Source organism: Phyllostomus discolor, chromosome 12, assembly GCF_004126475.2.
Source record: "Phyllostomus discolor isolate MPI-MPIP mPhyDis1 chromosome 12, mPhyDis1.pri.v3, whole genome shotgun sequence".
Lineage (NCBI taxonomy): Eukaryota > Metazoa > Chordata > Mammalia > Chiroptera > Phyllostomidae > Phyllostomus > Phyllostomus discolor.
Genome location: NC_040914.2, coordinates 39,951,962 through 39,972,219, shown reverse-complemented (window position 1 = coordinate 39,972,219; position 20,258 = coordinate 39,951,962). Strand labels below are relative to the sequence as shown.

At 44.7% G+C, this 20,258-nt stretch overlaps 1 protein-coding gene across 4 annotated transcripts in view; it reads left to right on the top strand.

The window, feature by feature from the left end:
- The first annotated feature begins 8,871 nt into the window (after nucleotides 1-8,871).
- Nucleotides 8,872-20,258, top strand: part of SV2B (synaptic vesicle glycoprotein 2B) — a 95,102-nt gene continuing 83,715 nt past the window's right edge. For 2 of the 4 annotated variants that reach the window (XM_028502260.2, XM_028502264.2), the window contains exon 1: nucleotides 8,872-9,047. The gene's annotated coding sequence lies outside the window, so the exon portion shown is untranslated. Of the gene's footprint in view, nucleotides 9,048-9,268; nucleotides 9,769-20,258 lie in introns of those variants that run through there. The other 2 variants (XM_028502258.2, XM_028502261.2) reach the window with 1 other exon arrangement.

Here is a 20,258-nt window from a genome sequence, read left to right as displayed (position 1 = left end):
TATTTTTTACAAGTGTTCAGCAGTATTACATTTTTTTCTGTTTTTCAGTAAGTATCATTATCTGCCAATAAAATGTTAATTCTCTTTGGTCATTTCATTTCAAGCCTTTGGAAATCTTTTATTCTTTAAATCAACTTTATTGAGGTATAATTTACAAAGAATGTACTGCATCCATATTAACTATACAATTTGTTGAGGTTTTATTTTTATTGTGAATATATATGTCTCTTTAATGGCTGTCTAGTATTCAATATACAACAATTTCTTTTTTATTGAGTTAATTGGGGTGAATACTGTTTTTAGCAGACAATTAAAGGAATTTAATTTGGACTATGTATGATTTTTCACATCACAGGCTGCCATTGGCAGCTAATACATAAAATACATTTCTATTTTCACATACATATTAATTGCAGAAAATTTGAAAATATAGCAGCAGAAGCTAAAACTCATCTCTCATCCCTCTACATGGAGATAATGATTGTAATGATTGTTAAGGGTACATAGATCTCCAATATTATTCTATGTACATATTTATATAGTAGGATCCACATTTTAAGATATTATTCTCTAGGTACTTTCCCCCACTGTATTCCCTTGTCCTCTATAGTGGGGTCATTCCTCATCCCCCCGCCCCATTCACTCCATCACTTCTTAAAAGTTCAACATTGTGTTGTGCAACCTATGTCAGAATTAACAGCCTTGTTAATGTTTTGTTAATGTTAATGTTAATCTGGGATGTGAATGTCTTGAAAGTTCCTGCTCCAATAGTTCAGTGAAGAGAAGAGAGAGAGAGAAGAGAAGAGAAGAGCAGGAGAGAGAAGAGAAGGAGAGGGAGAAGAGAGGAGAAGAGAGGAGAAGAGAGGAAAGAGAAGGGAGAAGAGGAAGAAAGAGAAGAGAAAGATGAAAGAGAAGGAAGAAGAAGAGAACAAGAGAAGAGACAAGAAGAAGCGAAGCTAGGATATCTTTTTGCGGAATCCCCAGTCCGGGGGGGTAGGGTCAGGGAGTACACTAGGAGGACAAGAGCCACTTGCCAAGGAATGGACTATGTAGCACTGAGGGGACCCAGTGATGAGCTGCTGCCCAGCCTCTGCCTGAGCAAGCACCATCTGTTGCTGGTAATGGAGAACCATGAGGGAGCCGTGTCAGGCCCTACTGACCACTGTATCCCACATGAGAAAGCACTTGTATTACCAGTGCCAAAGAACTAAGTTGGTGTTCTCTCCCTACCATTGCACTAGGAACACCCACAGAGATCAGCTAGTGGATTTCTGGCACGCTGATCAACAGGCACAAGTGTTGTCCATCTGTTCCCTAAGACATTGCTAGTCTCCTTCTGAATTATCTTGTGTGGCCTGCCCTGCTTCTTTGGTCAATAACAGTTGTGAGCCCAGCTGGAGCCTGGGCTCTGGACATCTGGAGTGGCAGTGGTGAGGTCAGATAGACGCAGTCACGCCTCTTTGGTGCAACTGCATGAAAACAGCTCTCTGAAGCACCCACTCAACCTTTTAGACTTAAAATCAGGATCACATTGTATGGCCTCCTTTTCCAAGATAATCTGATCATGTGATCTCCCAGAGTAATTTTAATGGTTTCGGAGCATGTGCAAATACCATGATTTACTTTTAAAATCTATTCTTGTTGGATATTAAGGTAATTCCTAGTGTTTTGCTGCTACAAATAATTTAACAATGACTTTCCTTGTGAAATCTTTATGAATGTCTCCAAATTAAAAACAGGTTCTTAAATAATGGCGAGCAATCACAAGATAAGTACTGTGAACATTATTGTCTGGGTTTTGGCCTAACTTTCCAGGATTATTAGCAGCTCATAAAGCAGCTGAGGCCCCAGCTGCACTGCAGATGGGCAAAGCCCACAGAGGCACAGTATGGACTTAACACACTGGATGGAGGAAGAAAGGCAGGCACAGGACTATGATTGCCATGGAAACATGCTTCCTGGCTAAAAACACATCTTGGTATCTTACCCATGTCTCAGAATCTTTGATGGCCCGTATACATGAAATGAGATAGTACTTTGCACTCAGCAGTTTCAGAGGAGACTCTGTGGTCCCCGATTGCCTTTGCCATCTCCCTGTGACTCAGGAAGTCCAGTCTGAGTGTCCTAACACATGAACAGCAAAGCCATGAAATATTAATGTTTTGCTATTGACTTTGCTGTGAACACTTAGAGAGCATCAGTTCCTTTGAAATCAATAAAGCTTTGCATTATGCATAAGAGAGCCACAAAGTCACACTTATCATTGTCTTTTGGGTTATAGGGTAGGAAGACTAGGAGCACAGACCCAGCTGGATGCAAATACGGGACGATTGCAATCCTTTTCAATGTTTTTAATGCAAAACAAGTTCAACCCGTGCCCAAGAACAGGAGAGCACTACCATCAAAAACTCAAGACTTGTAAGCCTAACGTTTGAAAGAAGCCCAACGGGTCAGTTTGATTTTCCCCCTCTTCGATTTAAAAAAAAAGGGGAGGGGAATGGTAGAATTTCAACATATTTTACCTCTCTTTACCTATGAGGAAACCATACTCATAACAATAAAGTTGGAGAATGCAGAGATATTAAAAGTAAACATTTTTCTCTTTTGAAGAGACTTTGTTTTCAGAATAGTTTTAGGTTTACAGCAAAATTGAGCTCATAAGTTCGCAAATTTCCCATCTATCCTCTAACCCCACATGTGCATAGCCTCCCCCATGATCAATACTCTCCACCAGACTGGTACATTTCTTAAAATCAGTGCGCCTGTATTGGTATATCATTATCACCTACTCTTGATACTGAACATTCGATGGGTGTGGACAAATGCATATTGACACGTATCCACCATACACACCTGTCACACAACATAGTTTCACTGCCCTAAAAATCCTGTATGCTCATCTATTTATCCCTTTTAATCTATTTGTGTCTTTATGTTTAAAGTGGGTTTCTTGTGGACAACACAGAGTTGATACTTGTTTTTTGATACATTCTGTCAATGTCTATCCTCTAATTGTTGCATTTATACCATTGACATTTAAAGTGATTAGCAATAGGGTTGCACTTAATACATACCATGTTTGTGTTTATTTTCTATGCATTGTCCTTGTTCTTTGTTCCTTTTTTGGTTTTCACCCTTTTTCTTTCTGGCATGTGTGGTTTTGAGCATTTTATATACTTCAATTTTCTCTTCTTTTATAGAATATCAGTCACACATATTTGCTATTTTTAAAAAAATTTATTTATTTACTTATTTTTAGAGAGGGAAGGGAGGGAGAAAGAGAGAGAAACATCAATGTGCAGTTGCTGGGGGCTGTGGCCTGCAACCCAGGCATGTGCCCTGACTGGGAATCGAACCTGCGACACTTTGGTTCACAGCCCGTGCTCAATCCACTGAGCTACACCAGCCAGGGCTGTATTTACTATTTTTAGTAGTCTAGGTAGAGTTTACAATATACATCCAGCTAATCCAAGTCCATTTTCAAATAACACTGTAATGCTTCATGGGTAGTGCAAGTATCTTATAATAACAAAATATTCCTAATTCCTTCCTTCTGTCCCTTGTATCATTACTGTCATTCAACTCACTTATACGTGCATACATATATATACTATACTTATGTATGCTATTGCTTATGTATTAAATATATATACACTTGTGCTTTATATATAATAATAAATAAGCATATGTAAACGTATACATACATATACTATACTTATATATGCTATTGCTTACGTATTCAATATATACTTGTGCATTATATATAATAAATAAGCATATGCAAACTTCTACATACATATATACACTAATATATGCTATTGCTTATGTATTGAATCTATACTTGTGCATTATATATAATAATAAATAAGCATATGTAATCAACTATCTTGTTGGTGTTATTTTTAACAAGCTGTTATCAGTAAGATCAATACAAAATAAGAAAAATAAAAAGCTTTTATTTACCTTCATTCATTCCTTCTGTAACGCTCTCGCTTTCTTGACCTACGTCAGAATGTCTGGCCGCCGGCGGACCACGTGCTGGACCGGGACCGGACAATGGAGCTGGACCCGGATGATGGCAGGCCCCTCATCTCCTCCCCCCGCCCCCTCGGACTGTACGCCGCCGCGCTCACCGTTCCCACGGCTCCCACGGCGGGAGTCCTTGTTGAGGGCGGGCGCGGCCTGGAGAGACCCTCGGGTGGTTGAGACGCTCAGTAGGGCCCGTGACGGGATCCCGTTCAGGCCTCCAGAGAAACGGTCCAGATGCCGGCGGGCGGGTGTGCAGCGCGGCTCCTCCGGTGGCGCCTAAGACAATCCTCGTGGGTAAGTCCCCTCGCGTCTCAACAATGCCACGGACCAGCGCGGAGTGGCCGGCCTGGGTCCCTTCCCTGCCCGCCATGCGCAGCGCCACGTGCGGATTTCACCCCGGAAGCTCCCGCAGTTCCCTTCTCTCCGAAGAACTTCCCACAAATACTTCTTGCAAGGTAAGTCTACTGGCAACACGTTTCCTCTGGTTTTTGTTTGAAAATAAGTATACGTTTTTTACTTTTGCACGATAACTTCTCGGAATACGGAATGCTAGGTTGGCTCTTTTCGTTCTTTCTTTTTTTTTCCCTCCCCATCGCAACACTTTTAATATTTCCCTCCGTCTTTTTTTTTTGCCTGGCTTCTGAGCAGAAGTTGCATGGAAGTTTAGACCTCATTCCTGAACGGGTTGAAGTGTTTTCCACCCTCGGGCTTCTTTCAAGATGTTCTCTTCAGTTTCGTTTTTCCGTCGTTTTGCGTACGATGTGCCTGTAAACAAGTCCGAAAGGCACTGGAGTAAAAAGGAGAAACTCTGCCCCGGGGACAGTGTTCACATCGGGCGGTCGAAGAAACCGACGGTGTGCTTCCGGGAGAAATAGCGGCGTGGGTCCTGTCAGAAAAGTTCCCGCCCAGGAGCCTGACCACACTGGATTTATGCAAATCACGTACCGAAGTTCACTCGGATTGGTTCGAATTGTGCTGTCCTGATTGGTCAGTGTTATGCCTCCTGATTGGTCATTAAGGAGCAGTTCTGATTGGACAGGGCGGGGCTCAGTCTCTAAGTGGAAGGTGGAAGATTTAGGTACCGCGAAGGAGTGGAGAAAGCGTGGTAGGCTGACAATTCGGGCAAAGGTTGTTCCTGGTGCATAGAGTACGTAAGAAGACCCTGTCCACAGATGGCTGCTACATTCTCACACATTTTGGGCTTTGGGTGGACCATGATAAATTCGGCAGATAAGTTCCTTTTGGGGGTTCACCTCAAATGAATTTGTCTTCGCAGGGTCCACATGGCGAAGTGTAGATTCTTCCCTGTATTTATTTCGCCTGTTCTCTGAACTTCCTGGGTCTGTGGTTTGGTGACATTAATTTGGGAAAACTCTCAGTCATTATTTCTTTGAGTATTTCTTTTGTTCTCTCTTCTCCTCTGGGTATTCCCGTTACTTGCATATTATACCTTTTGTAGTTGTCCCATAGTTCTTGAATATTCTGTTCCTATTTTTCTTTTTCTTTTTTTTAAAGATTTTATTTATTTATTTTTAGAGAGGGAAGGGAGGGAGAAAGAGAGAGAGAGAGAGAGAGAGAGAGAAACATCAATGTGCGGTTGCTGGGGGCTGTGGCCTGCAACCCAGGCATGTGCCCTGACTAGGAATCGAACCTGCGACGCTTTGGTTCGCAGCCTGAGCTCAATCCACTGAGCTATGCCAGCCAGGGCCCTATTTTTCTTTCAGCCTTTTTTTCCTCTTTGCTTTTTCAGTTTTGTGAGTTTCTATTGATATATCCTCAAGCTCAGGGATTTCCCGCCCCCACCCCTCAACCATGCCCAGCGTACTAAGTACTAATCAGCCCTTCAAAGACATTCTTCATTTCTATTACAGTGTTTTTAATTTCTAGTATTTCTTTTTAATTCTTTCCTAAAATTTCCATCTCTGCTTACATTATTCATCTGTTCTTGCATATTGCCTACTTTTTCCACTAGGAGAGGTTGCATGTGCATCGCAATTGTTTTGACTTCACAATGTGATCATTTCCACACCTTGCCATAAATGAGTGTGGTTCTGTCTCTTCAAACTGTACTTTTGCCTTTTAATATTATGCCTTCTAATTTTGTTGTTGTGGAAAGCTGGACATGAGGTACTGAGTAAAAGAAACTGCAGTGAAGAGGCTTTTAAAGATGTGGTGGTGAGGTGGCGGGGGGGAGGAGACCCGTTCTGCCGTCCTATGGTTAGTGAGCCTGTGATCCTTGGCTATGAACTTTACCAGTGTCTCCCAGTCCCTGCCCCCTGATGTGGGACAGGATAACTGGAAGGGGCTGGAGTTCCCCCCGCACCACCCCACTTTCCTATTGTTGGTTAGGCTATGACAAAATCCTTATAAGTTATTTTGCTTTGACAAAATAGTTTATCTTGAGACAAGGCTTTGTAAGCAAGAGTAGAATGCTCTGGCATATTTCAAAATGGCCACATTTTCTTCTCCACTTTCTGGAAGCATAGGATATTTTTCTTGTCGTCTTCCCTGTGAGTACTTGGCTGAGCCTCTAAAGAAAAAAACTTACGAAAGTGTGGGGGTCCCCTGATAACTGGGTCCTCCTGGAATTTTTATCTCACAGACTTGTCTACACTGAGCCTCCAGCAAGTCGTCAATCACAGTTTAGGTTTTCCTGGTCTGGCACTGGTTCCTGTGGAGGTTTCCACTCTTGGGATTCTGCTCTGGTAAGTGGTGATTCTCTGTATTGGCCTGTCTCTCTCTCCAATTTTGGGAGTAGTGGTCTGCCCTGTGACCTCACTTTTCATGTGGATCAAAGAAGACCTGTTGGTTTTTCAGGGGTTTTTTTTTCAGCTGGAATTCTCAAATACTGCAGGTGGGACTGTAAGTTTTGGCAGTGGCCACTAAAACAAAACATGCACTTACCCTGTGACCTAGCAATTCCACTCCTAGTTATACACTCCAGAGAAAAGAATGCATATGTCCATTAACTATTCACAGTGTTTATTCTAACAGCTAAAAACTGGAAGCAATAAGAATTTACCTCTACTTCCAGGGAAGAGATAAATAAATTTTGCTGTATTCAGACAATGAAGTGCTATACAGCAATAAAAATAGAATTAACTATTGATTTGTGTAAAAGTATGAATGAATCTCACAGATATTATTTTGAATAAAAGGAACCATACACAAAGGAATACATACTGTATGATTCCATTTATATATAGTCCAAGAACAAGCATGATGCTAAAAGATGTGTGTAGTGGTTGCATCTGGGAGGTGAGGGCTTATGGCCTGGGAAGGAGCATAAAGAAACCTCTGAATGACAGAGCTATTCGACATATTAATCTGGATGGTGGGTGTACTAAGGTACACTGACCAAGTAGATACTAGATGCTGTGTATCCTGTGCACACTTGGCAGATAAGAGAGACATGCTTACATTTTAGTGAGGAAGACAGACATTAGTCAACTAACTTCAGTGACATGTGCTGGGTGTGTTGGTAGAGGAAATTGTGGTGGCTTTAGGCACATGGAACAGAGAGATCTCAGTTATTGTGGGGATGAGGGGGGACTTCCTGGAGAAACAGATGGGACAACTGAGGACCATTAGGCACTGGGGAGGGATAGGAAGATTGGGAGGAAGAGAACATTCTAGGAGGTATGGGGAACAATGTATACAAAGGCATGAAGGTGAGAGAATGAGGCATGTGCAAGTAGTTAAATGTTTGGAGTACAGGGGAAAAGATGGTGATGGAGAGGTGAAGCTGTGGGGTTCAGCAGGGGCCTGCTCTTTGGCGATTAAATGAGATGTGCTAAAAGACTTTTGCCTTTTCTGAGGGCATTGAGAAGCAAACGCATAGTCTTAGGTAGGAAAGAGTTAAGATCACATTGACATTTTAAGAAAATGAGTCTAGAGGCTGAGTAGTTGAAGGACTTGAGGTGATCCAGGTGAGAGGTGATGGAGCCGGAAGTAGGGAGGGGACAGAAGACAGGGCCAGCAGTGTGCTGACTGTAGAGAGAACGTGGAGGTGGAAATGGAGACCTTATGATGATGGTAGGTTGTGCTGGGTGGGGAACAAGGAAGAGTCTCTCAGGACCTGGTTCCATTTCAGCACTATTGAAAAGGAATGTAGTTCCATACCCTGGAGGAGGCCAGGAACCTGAGGCACGTTGTTTGATTTCACCTCTGATTTTAGTGTCGCTTCATTGCTTCTCACTGTCTCCTGGGAGGAGCCTTGTTCCTAAAAGGATCCTTTCCGTTGAATTTGCTGGCCACTTTTGTGGGTGGTTTGTGGGTGGAGGTGGGGGCAGGGGATTAGAAGGTTGGACAGGTGGAGGAATTCGGTTAATGCATTAAGCCCTCCATATCTTCCTCCTTCCCTCTACTCCACAAGTAGGTTATTTTCAGTTCCCGTATGCAGTAACAAGGACAGAGCAATTTAATTACTTCTGTGATGGAAGATACTTTGTGGATGGGGGCCATCAGAGGATTCTCCTTCCCAGGAATGTGAGTTCTGTCTTCTGACATGTCCTAGTTTGGAGTTGGTGAATGCAATCCCCTCGCCCTAGGTGAGGTGACTGCCATAGTCAAGTTGTGTAGGGAAATTCTTGAAACTCGAGGGATAAGAGGTCTAACATTCACTGGTCTGCAAATCCAAAGCCTGGGACCCTGGCGGGTCCCTTTCCCAGCAAGCTGTCCCAAACACTCCACCTGGAATCAGAAGGGCATTTAGAAGCAAAGAACCGGCTGCAGCGAATTTCTTTAGTGCCCAGGCCGGGAAGAAAGCGGGTTAGGATTTGATCCCGAAGAGCAGGAGCCTCAGGAGCCTCCGGCCCTCTGTGCTCGGCGTGGCGGGGGCGCGCTGCCGCGCTGCGCCAGGCGGGGCGGGCAGCGGGCAGCGGCGGTGTGGGCGCCGTGTTGCAGGTGTGTGACACTCGCGGTCTGCTGCCTCTGCCGGGATCGCCAGGGAAGACGCTGCTCTGCCCGCACTCGGTGGCCGCCGTCCGAGGATTTTTGCCCCCGGATTTCCCATCTAGGTAGGGGATGATGCTGCTCGCTCGAGTGCGTGCAGACCTGCGGGGGCGCGGAGTAGGGGCTCCCAGGCTCGCCTGCCCGGGGCTGAAACATACCCGCGGGGCTCCTCTGAATGTTGGTAGTAAATGGCAAAAAAAAAAAAAAAAGACGGGAGAACCTTGGAAAAGCAAGGACTTGCCCTCCGCCCGGGGCTGCGCGCTTCTCTGAAGGTGGCGTCTCCAAGGGCTGTTTCAAACACCCTGTGTGAACTGTTAGCTCCATATATACAGTTCTGCAACTTAGTCGACTGATATTTTTAACTCCGCTTCCCTAAGCCACCGCTTTTAGTTTCTATTCTATTCTTATGAGATCAAATAAGAATATTTGTTGTTGCTGTGGGTTTGTTCTTGAAGAACAGATGAGAAACATTCTAACACCCTGTGGCTCTGGGTTGGGGTTTGTGAGTGTGCATTTCTTCTGTGTGTGCAGGCGCCCTCCGCGGGAGTGGGAGCGGTTTCTTACGGACACAGAGGATTTGTCTGTAGATGGATTTCAGCGCAAGGAAAAGAACGTGATTTGTTCTGCAGGGATAGGCGAGCAAATGCATTCAGCCAGGGAGGAGCGAAGCGCTGCTGTTTGTTCCGCAGACGGGTATTAGATGTCTCTGCTGTCCAGGGTTCAGCGGGCTGCTGAAACACGATCCTTTAACCAGAAATCACAGATGCAAACTAGCTCTGTTTACAGGTAACTTCCCTGCGTCTTGGGCTCCGATGTGGTGGGGTGGAGCACTGGGGAATGCCTGCTAGGTTTTTGTTTTTTTAAAAAAAGCCTGTTGGGAGGTAAATGTGGGTGGCTTTGAGGTTGAGGGAGTGGCAGGTGAGGGATGAGAGGTGTGTGTGCATGAGGGAGAATTGGGCATTGTCTCCAGTTCAGTGTTTCTTCTAGTCTGCAGTGGTTTCTTCTATGTTTCTGCTTCCTGCCCTTTTCGGAAGAGGTGACTCGTCCCGTTTGCTCCAGCTGATGCAGCAGATAACAATACAGGCTCATTCTGCATCTTTCTTGAGTCAGCAAATACTTGCTGGGCACCTGGTATGTGTTAGAGGCCGACGAATCCTTGGGGGGTGCAGAGGTGAAAAGAACACAGTCCAGACTCCCAGCAGCTCACACCTGGTGGGGGAAAAACACCTGTGATAAGGAAGTGTGATAAGTTCAGTAATGCAGGTGTGAAAAGAGAGTGGTGCGCGCAGAGAGGAAGCAGGGATTCATTGTGGCGGTGATTATTTTAGACGTAAAGCCCTCATCGAAGAGACAGGGCATGGATTTCAGTAAGGGCTGGGTCCCTCCCTTGTCCCTTGCCCCTTGCCTGTGAGTGACCCGCATCACGCTCCCATTCCTCCAACATCACTGCCACCGGGTGGGCAGAGCTTTACAGGTCACAACAGGGCTGTCATTTATAGTGTGTGACGAGACCCCAGGAGGCACGGACACAGGCTGACACCAAAGGAGGAATACATCCTATGCCAGGCAGGGATTCTGGAATATTCTGAGGCAGTCTCAGAGCAGATGAACTTCTGCTTTTCCCTCCTCAGGTTCCTCACCTGTCTGCCTGACCAGCCCAGTTCAGAAGGAAAGCTCTGACCTGATCTCTAAGTGGGTGGAATAACAGACAACTAAAGCTGTTAGTACTGATCTTTTCTGGGGGATGAAAATCCAGTGTCATGCATGTTTGCCATAGATGTGTATCACATTGCATTTTGTCACAGAACCATCAAGGTGTTTGGGAAGCAGCCTGGCCCACCGCAAGGAGTGTGGGCTTTGATGATTAGACAGACTTAGATGAGTGTCTTGGACAAGTTACTTGGCATCTCTTTAAGCTTTGGTTTCCTGATCTGTAAAATAGAGCTAGCGATAAAGGTGTTCTAATAACGACATAGAAGTTATTTAAAAATATGTGTTCATTGTGAGATGATTGTCATATATAAATTGCTTGGCAGAAGTAGGTGCTTAAGAAATGGCAGTTCACTCGTTGACTACCTAGTATGTGTTAGGTACTGTCCTATGAGGGGGGAATACAGAATTGAATTAATAAAGCCCCTCAAAGAGCTTAACTTGTGTGTATGTGTAAGATAATGGACAAATAAGTGAGTAACTAGATAGTGTATCAGCCGATGATGCATTATAATGGAGAGAAATAAAGTAGGGTAAAAGGAATTGGGAGTACTGCCAGAGAGCAGGGTAAGGATTGTTATTTTTTTATGCAGCTTGGTCAGGGAAGGCTTTGCTGATAAGTGACATTTGACCAGACCCCTGGGGAAGTGAGGGAGTGAGCCAGGCAGGTGTCTGAGGAAGAGCATTCTGGGCATTTTGAACCTTCATGGCATGTTTGTTTCCTTTCCCCCACGATGAAAGCAAGGGTCAGTTTATTGAATAGTCTTGCAGATATTTTCCTTTTCTGCAGATAATAGTCCTGCAGAAAGAGGAGTAGTTACTACTCCTTTTTCTTTGAGAACAATAGCAGTTTCTATGGTTATGGAAAGGGGTTGGAATCAACTGGAAGTGCACAGACCTTTGGTGTACCACGGGATGCATTTATATAAATAATATGATGGATTTATTTGAGGCTTCTATGTTGCAGGCTTGATATGGAGGTCAGTTCACTGCTCTGCCCCTTTGAGACTTTGCTCCTCCAAACGGCATGGTTTTGGGATTTGAGAGCTACATCCCACAGGATAGATCCTGCATCCTTGGTGCAGTGGGGCTGGCTACTGCAGTGCTTCATGGACAGAAATAGGGCTGTGTGCTTGAGAACTCTGTCAGAGTTTCTGTGAAATAGCATGTGGTGAAGCTGGGTCACGGTCAGGGTAGCTGGCTGGTTGTTGTCCCCTCAGTCACCTCAGAAGATGACATTTACTTCTGTGACTTTCCCCCATCCAAGGTTTGGCTTTTAGTCTTGCTGCCTCAGAAACTTGATCTGTCTCTGGGTCACATGACAGTGACCTTGCTCACCTGCATGCCAGTCTACTGATTTGCAATGGCTGAGACATTGTGTGGCATGGCTGGTGTGCCCTCTTCCCACAGATTTCCCTTTATGAGAACTAAACCACAAGGAGAAGGTTTGGTTGATGGACATGTACTGAGAGGAGAGAGCTTAGATGCCTGCTCTAAGAATTGATCACACACACTGGGGGTGATCTTGCTAATGGGACCATGGAGCGAACCACCCCAAAACTTAGGGGCTTAAGGCAACAACCATTTTTTATTTTCTCACGTGTCTGGGTTGCGCTTGGTTTATCTCACCTGGGTTTGCTCATGTGATTTTGGTCTGTTATGGCGTGGCTGAGGGCTGGCTGTTTTAAGATGGCCTCAGCTGGGATGACTCGACTCTGCTCCATGTGGCCTCTCATCCTCCACAAGGAGATCCCAGCACGTTCACATGGAAGGTCAGGAGTCCAAGAGAGAGTAGACACATGGCCTCTTGAGGCCTGAACTTGTAACGGGCACACGATTACTTCATCCTTACCTACTGACATAAGTAAGTCACAAGGCCAGCTCAGAGTGAAGAAGTAGGGAGTAGACCCCACTTCTTTTTCTTTTTTTAAAGATTTTATTTATTTATTTTTAGAGAGGGAAGGGAGGGAGATAGAGAGAGAGAAACATCAATGTGCGGTTGCTGGGGGTCATGGCCTGCAACCCAGGCATGTACCCTGACTGGGAATCGAACCTGCGACACTTTGGTTCCCAGCCCGTGCTCAATCCACTGAGCTAGGCCAGCCAGGGCTTAGACCCCACTTCTTGATGAGAGGAGCTACATAGTCACATTATAAAGAACATGGATCCAGGGAAGGGAAGAACTGGGGATATTTTTGCAATCTCTCTACCATAGGGACCTTAATATTTAAAGTCCTCTTGGCTAAGGCTCCTGTTTTCCTGGGCTCTGCTTGAACAGGCAATGCCTGCACTTCTTTTTCTTTTCTCTGTTTCCATGGCTGACCTACCTTAGACATATATATGTTTAGATAGTCATTCATTCACCAAATATTTATTGAGTGTTCTCAACGTGCCAGGCATGCTAAAGGCAGGGATACAACAGTAAAAAAATAACATGATCTATCCCTGTGAAGCATTCTTGTTAGTTGGGGGAGAAAAATAATATGTGAGTAAACAAGTAAATGTGTAATATCAGGTGATGAAAGATCGTCAAGGAGAGAAAGGAAGACGGGGAGTGTCTGGTTGAGAGGGAGTAGGGAAGTAGGATAGAGTTGGGGATGGGCATTTTATATAATGCATATCCGGGGGAAAGACATTTCCAGGCAGAGGAAGTAAGTGCAAAGGCTCTGAGGCAGCAAGGTACTGGCATGTTCTGAGAACAGCAAGAAGCCTCATGTAGAGGCAACTGAGAGAGGAGGAGCATGATAGAAGATGAGATCAGACAATCAGCAGGGAGCTAGGTAATACAGAGGCTGGTAGGGCCTTGTATAGATTTTGGCTTTTATTCTTAGTGAGACAGGAAGCTATTGGAGAATTCTGAGCACAGGCTGTCATTACTTGATTTATGTTTCATAGTGATCACTTGAGTTTTAGAACTTAGAATAGACCCTAGGGGGTCAAGGGTGAATACAGGGAGATCAATCATGAAGCTACTGCAGTGCTCCAAGTGAGAGCTGATGGCAGCTTGGACCAGGGTCAATAGTGGTTGAGACGGTGAGAAGTGGCCAAATTCTGGGTATATTTGATGATAGAGAAGATAGGACTTGCTGATGGGTTAGATTTAGGGTATAAGAGAAAGAAAGGAGTCAAGGATGACTTTACATATTTTGACCTGAGCAACTGAAATGCGTTGCCCTTTACTGAGATGGAGAAGAAAGAGTTACAGGGTTCCAGTAGAACACCCAATCTGTATGTGTGAGTTCAGGTTTGAAGCCACAGTCCCATGAAGGAGATATACATTTGAGTATCATCAGAATGATATTTATTTGTTGCTTCACTAGGGTGCCCAGTGCCCAGAATATTGTGTGGGGCATAGTATGTGCTTAATGAATTTTTTAAAAGATTTTATTTATTTATTTTTAGAGAGGGAAGGGAGGTAGAAAGAGAGAGAAAGAGAGAGAAACATCAATGTGCGGTTGCTGGGGGCCATGGCCTGCAACCCAGGCATGTACCCTAATTGGGAATCGAACCTGTGACACTTTGGTTCGCAGACTGGGCTCAATCCACTGAGCTACGCCAGCCATGAGTTTTTATTGACTGAATGAATGGAACCATTTAATCATTGGAGGGGACTGCAAACCTTTGCTTCTGTGGATATTACAATGTAACTCCCTGAAGTTATTCCCCTTCTTTCCAAGGTCTCTTGGGAACCTTATTGTGGATCTCATGGTCTAAAAACAGACTTTAAATGTGAAGGCTCCAATCACTTATATCTTACAGAAAGCAATGTGTGGTGACAAGACAGAGAAATGAGTGGAAGCCAAAAAAATAGCTCATACTTATAAAAAAGGAGACAAAATCCTCTGGAGAGAGGTGGCTGAAATTCAGGGGTGTGATGTTCTTGGTTTATTATTGTACTGCTCTTAATTTAAGACTGAGCAGGAGCAAGGAAGGATCTTGAAAAAAGGGAGACTTTTATTTAAATTGGTTTTATGTGAAGTAGAAGAGTATCATCCCTCAGCTTGCCTGAAAAAGAGTCGCATATCTACAGTATCTGGCATAATGTGTTCCCTTTTATGAGAGGAGAGAGGTAGGCAATATAGCCTTATAGGAAGAGGGGAGGGCTGGCATGACTTCAGTCTCAGACTTGACGTGTTGTTCATTTCCTCTCCGTGGTGTGGCTGAGTACAGTGAGCGAGAGTTTTGTTTGCAATGATATTGGCAGAGGGCAGTTGCAAGTAGCCTCCTCTGTGTGTGGGCAATAGTGGAAAAACGTAATTGAAGCCCAGAAGGAAGTATGAGAGACATGGCAAATTGGCCTCCATTTTTCTGTGTGGGTACTAGGCCTATCATGTGGGGCATAGGGTGGAGTAGTGGGTTTGATATCAGAGAGAGCTAGGATTGAACTCAAACTTCATTACTTCATTGATGTATAAGGTGAATAAGTTTTTTAATATCTCTGAGCCTTGGTTTCCTCAGTTGTAAGGTGATGGTCATGATGATGATGATAATGATGATGAAGATGATTATGATGGTGGTAGTAATAACACTCAAGTACTCTTCAGTTCCCTTCATGCTCCTGGACTTGGAAGTATGTTAGTCTAAATGTTAATTAAGGGATCAACACACTTACTGAGGGACTTAAAGATTCTGTGTGAAAAAAGAATTGAGCAACTGCTGTTTAATGTCACCAGTGCTGTTGAGGTGATTTGCATGGGGCCCATGATGTTCAAAATGACACAAGTGGATGATAATCAGCCCTCAATTCTCTGCAACAAGCCAACCCCACTAGCTCAGCTCTGCAATGCCCCGTGGTTTGTTGGAATTCTATGTGAAAATTTCTGAGTCAGTCTGCCCCATGGTGTCTTCTGTTGCAAAAGTCTGCTGTCTTCCCTGTTCTAGGAACATAGCAGGCACATGATAGATATTGGCTCCATGGATGAACAAATGCCCTTATGATGGCTCTATTGCTGAAGCCTCTTCCTAGTTATTCCTCACTGGCCTGGACAAGAAATGAGAGTTTAAGTGAGAGTGATAAGCTAAGTCTTCAGCACAGTAGGTACTCAGTAGCTAACAGTTTCTGTTCCCACCTCCCTTCCATGCCTTTGCTGTTATTCTGGCCTCCTCTAGATCAAAGAGCATCCACCCAACTTACCCTTGGAGCTTTCAAATACCTCAGCAAAGGTTAAATCCCCCTTGCTGTCCTGACTGTTGATTACAGCTCACTCAACAATGTTTCCTGCTCTAGCAGTGAAGAGCTACACTGTGGATTTCTTCCTTCAACTCACCACACAGAAGCCTGTGGTCCTGGTTTCCTGTTTCTTATAACTCTTCCTATTTCCTGTAACTCTTGCTCCTCCCACTTCCTGTTCCTTTCAGTAGTTAGTACTTGCTTCTGTCCTGAGTGGCAGTAGAGACAGTGGCAGGCATTATTAACTTTTTTTTTTTCCCAAAAGGCAATTGAAAATTCTCCCCTAAGCGGTTACTGTGTAATCTCTCAGAAATGGTGTTGACCTGAACTTCTTTTAGAAGCAACATCAACATAGGCCACATCCTTTCTCTCATTTCCATTTTATAGATGGGAAGCCTGGGGCCCAGAGAAATCATGGATAAAAGTACCCTAGGAGAAGTCAATGCACACCCTCATTTCTTGTGCTTCCAGCTTTTCATAGACGCAAGAGAAGGTAACTTTGCCAGACCTCTGGGGCCTCCATGAATCACAGGTATCTGGGTCTGGAAGTTGGCTGTTCAAGCTGGGAGCTGCCTGTGTTGACTCCAGATGATACATATGTTGGCAGAAGTCCTGGGTTCTAAAACTCACCTAAGCAGGGATAGTACAAGTTTTCAAGGTCTTTCCATGACAGAAACCTGCAAATGAGTATTGCTAAGGAGAAGGAACAGAACATGTCCCTGGGTAAATGCGCCATCCATCATCATTCCCAAGTGTGCGGGTTTTGTTTGCATAATTACTTCATGGACAGGTTCCTTTTCAGGTCTAGAACAAATTCGAGGCAATGGAAGGACTTATTTGAAATGTCTTAGTGTTTCAGAGCTGAAAGGACCTTGTAAAGCAGGAATCTAAATTCTTTACTAAGCAAAGGAGGGAGCTGAATCTAGAGAAGGAAACAAGGTAGTTAAGGCCCTGCAGTACGTTAATGATAGAGAGAGGATCAGAGCTCAAATCAGGGCTGCAGCAATGTCAGGTTGTCTCAGGGTAGAGGTCAAGAGTGGACAGGAAATCAGAGACTGGGTCCTCTTGCTTATTATGCTTAGAAATCCACAACTCATTTTCACAGGCATGTGAGGGCCCTGCCAGGCCCCTCAACAGCTTCCTCTGAAAAGTCCCGTAGGGTTTCCCCTGCTGGCTCCCAAAGCCTAGGCCCAGGTAGGTTGCTTTTGTTTAGCCTGCGGCCCCTGCTCTCCTGCCATGCATAGAATCGGACTATGGCCTCTCTCCTGATCCTGGGTGCAGCAGATGGCGCTGAGGAATGGGGCCCAGCTGGCATGCAGGCAGCTTTGGAGGGAGGAAATGGCCTTGTGGGACGGCCCGCCCTGGGCAGAGTGCTGGGCCCAGGGGTGGGCTGGAGGGGTCATGGCAATGTCAGGAACTCCTAACCTTGGCCTTGAAGGGTACACAGGACTCAGTCCCACTCCTACCCTGATGATAATATGGAGTAAATGCATCCCACCTGTAGTCACTGAAAGGTCCATGGATTAAATGTAAACACTTATTTTTTTACAAGCAAAGCATTAAAATTAAATTTTAAGGAAAGGGAAGCTATAGGAAAGCAATGTAAAGGCAGTAACTTAAAAATTAAAGTAATAGAAGATAAACTCAAGAAGAACATAGGAGAGATGATTAGAAAGGGTTAGAAGCAATGTGGAAATGGTGGGGTGCTGAGCTATGGTCTCCTCTCACTCCCCATGATGGGTGACTGGTTTGTTTTTTTTCTTCTTTGGGTGGTGCTGGCCAGTCTCTGGCCGAGGAGCTGTGCTGGTCTCCAATTCTCACATCACAGGATTGGTGGCCTCCGGTTTTCACAGTGGCCTTAGTTTCCTCATCTGTAAAATGGCTATAATAATATCTACTTTCTCTAGATCTTATTATGGGTTTGCTGGGGGGCATTTATTGAAGAGATAATGGTTGTCTAGTGCTTAGAGGGTACATGGTACTCGAAGGTGCTTTTCCACTGGACTGAAACTCCCTGAGAGCGGGGACCGTGTGGTCTTGTCTACCGCTGCAGCTCTGGTGTCTAACACAGTCCCTGGCACACAGTAGGTTCTCCATGGTTAGTTACTTACCAAACTTGGGGTGCCTTAAAGATACCTGCGTATTTCAAAAGAGAAGCCCTGGATTGGAGAACAGAGAAAGGTGGAAGGATGCGGAGAGGGTCTAGCACCTTGACTTTGGGTGCTGGTGAGTTCATCGATCAGCTCACCAAAAGAGTTACAGAACAAAAAATTTGCAAAAGAAGGTGGGGGTGCCTCACATTTCTAATACTGTGCTGGGGATTGCTCTATATTTGGATGATGACTCTCGTCTGAGGGTTAATCCTCTTTGTCCGAGTCATCTAGCCAGGGGATTAAGTGCTTTAAACTCCAAGCCTCGCTGGCTCTGGCAGTGTGAGCTTTGTGTTGCTAAGGCCCAGGGCTTCCAGGGGTCAATTTCTATTGATTCAACACACAAGGCTCCTTTGTCGCTGTTTACTCCCAGCCCCTTAATACTGTGGAGGGGAGGTCACTTATTTCCTGTGGCAGATGTGTGATCAGAACCTCTGTTTCCAGCTTGGAGTTCTTCCCTCTGCTCTTTGCTAGTCTCCAGTGAAGGGTTCAGGGAGAGACGTTGGACTGAAAAAGCAAAACTGTGACTCAATGGGAGTGCTCCAGGACTGGTGATAATTCCACGAGTGTTCTGGGGAAAGTCTGCAGTCTGTCTGTCAAAAGTCCAGTCTGCTCCCTTACTAACCAATAGGCTATTTAGAAACACCCCCAAAGGGGCTGAGTCCCCCAACCGCTTTCTGGATTTGGGTGCTCAGCTCAAGATTCATATTCTCGAATGGGAGAAATTGGTGTGGCCCAGCTGAGGTCACATACCCCTGCCTGAGACCACCCCCACTCTGAGTCCTACATGCAGTGAGGGAAGAGGGGTTCCCTCACAGAAAATGGGGGACTTGTTAGTAAAAGAAGGAGACATGCTTGCTGGGTGGGCAAAGCCCACAGAGTTCACCACACACACTGAGCTGGCTTTCCTTGCTGAAGCAAAGATTACAAAGTGTTAGCTTTCTTGGTGAGTGTCAAAGACTTTTTAAGCCTGGCTGTCTCTCCATATTTCCTTCATTTTTAAAGGGCTTCCAGTTTGCATAACCCTGGCCTTGCTTGCCCTAACTTTGTATTTTAAGAATTAAAACATGCACAGTTCAAGGATTGAGTCCCCACTCCCTTTAAATCCCTTTTACATCGATTTATTCAGCAAATATTTATTCACTGCCCACTGTGCTAGGCATTGGAGTTAGTGGTAAGTAAAGAAGACCTGGTCCTTGCCCTCAGAATTGCAAGCTTGTGTATAACTTGGACACCTGTAAGCCCCATTGCTGCCCATCACGGGTACCAACTTCGGTTAAAAAAAAAACCCAGTGTGTTGTTGAATTACATTGATGAGTTTGTTCTGCCAAAGAACATGACTTGCGCATTCTCCCTGTGCACAGAACATCTTGGAAGCTGAAGAGTAAAACATCTTGGGACTAAACTGCCTGCTACTCTGTTCTCTCGAAACTGGGAGCACGTGGGTGGCTTCCATTTGCCGGCTGTGAATGAGAACTGGCACCGTCGGCTGCTCTGTTTTGTGTGGTGTGTTTGAACACCGGACAGCATATTGCTTTGCTATTATCAGGTTATTTGTATAATCCCAGCAGCTGGCAATTGTGAAATAATATAATATTCAAAAGAAACATCCAGAGATATTTGCTTAGAGAGAATGGAAATAGGCAGAGAATGATGTGTGCTGTGCAAGGCTGTGCAGAGTGTCAGATGAGTGCACTTCACAAAGGCAGCCTTGTTCCTTGGGTAGAATTCCCCATGGAGCATCCCCTCCTCAAAGTTCAGAGAAGGGTCATGCATTCTGGAAGGGAAGCCTGTCTCATTTTTCTGACAGAGCTGGAAAAATGGCCTCAGCTCTTGGGATCTGGCCAAGCTTGTGTTGGTAGGGAGCTCATAAGCATCATTGTGGCTCTGCGCTCAAGGTCAACACCAGAGTGCAGACTCAGAAGAACACAGAGCTACACCTTTCTCTCCTTATGTTTTATGTTCCACGATGGTTAGACTGTAGGCTCTGGAGTCAGATTATTGGAATAGAAGCTTATACTAAATGTGCTCAAATGCTCTGTGCCTCATTTTCTTTATCTGTAAAACAAAGGCAATATTAATAGTGTTCTATATTATACAATTGCTAAGATAAATAAATAGAGATAATGTACTGCTTAGCAAAATGTTGGGCATATAGGAAGTGTATTAGTTAGCTATTATTGCATAATACTAATGTTGCATAACAGACAGCCCCAGACATCTCAGTGGCTCCACAATGGACATTA